Consider the following 976-nt stretch of genomic DNA (forward strand, 5'->3'; position numbering starts at 1 on the left):
GGTTCTCCTGGCGGGACAGACCGGGTTCTGTTGTTGGGGCAGACCAGGTTCTCCTGGTGGGACACACCGGGTTTTCCTGACGGGACAGACCTGGTTCTCCTGGTGGGACAGACCGGGTTCTCCTGGCGGGACAGACCGGGTTCTCCTGGCGGGACAGACCGGGTTCTGTTGTCAGGGCAGACCGGGTTCTCCTGATGGGACAGACCGGGTTCTCCTGGCGGGACAGACCGGGTTCTGTTGACGGGACAGACCGGGTTCTGTTGACGGGACAGACCTGGTTCTCCTGGCGGGACAGACTGGGTTCTCCTGGCGGGACAGACCGGGTTCTGTTGTCAGGGCAGACCGGGTTCTCCTGGTGGGACAGACTGGGTTCTCCTGACGGGACAGACCAGGTTCTCCTAGCAGGACAGACCGGGTTCTCGCGGCGCTCCAGCAGACAAATCACACACTGTGAGTGCATCTCATCTGCATTTTTTTGTTTGTTTGTTTGTTTGTTTTGCCCCGCCTCTTTGTGTCTTCCCGTCCAATCAGCAGCCGATTCTGTGAGCTTCACCTCTGTAAGAACATGTGAAGGTTCTCGCTCTGATCACAGAACATCAGAACATCAGAACATCTCTGACTCATCTGATCCCAAACAGAGAAAATAATTCACTCTCGTGGAAAACCTGCATCACATCACGTGACCGGATGAAATACGACGAATCTACAGAAGCCCTGAGAGGAAGGGAGGCGTTTTAATTCTTATTTATTTATTTATTTATTGATTGATTGATTGATTGATTGATTTTCAAGGCCGGTGCTGCTCAGGAGTTTTAAAGAACCGGTCCAAACCGCCACGACAGTTTGTAGGAGAAAAATAATACACAAATAATACTCTTAAATAATAACCTTTGAGATGAACAGCTGAGATTAAAAGTGTGTGTGTTTGGATTTGGTGAACTCACGGCGTTATTCTCACGGTAACGAGCCTAACGAG

This window comes from Myripristis murdjan, chromosome 23 (genome assembly GCF_902150065.1).
Source record: "Myripristis murdjan chromosome 23, fMyrMur1.1, whole genome shotgun sequence".
Classification (NCBI taxonomy): Eukaryota; Metazoa; Chordata; class Actinopteri; order Holocentriformes; family Holocentridae; genus Myripristis; species Myripristis murdjan.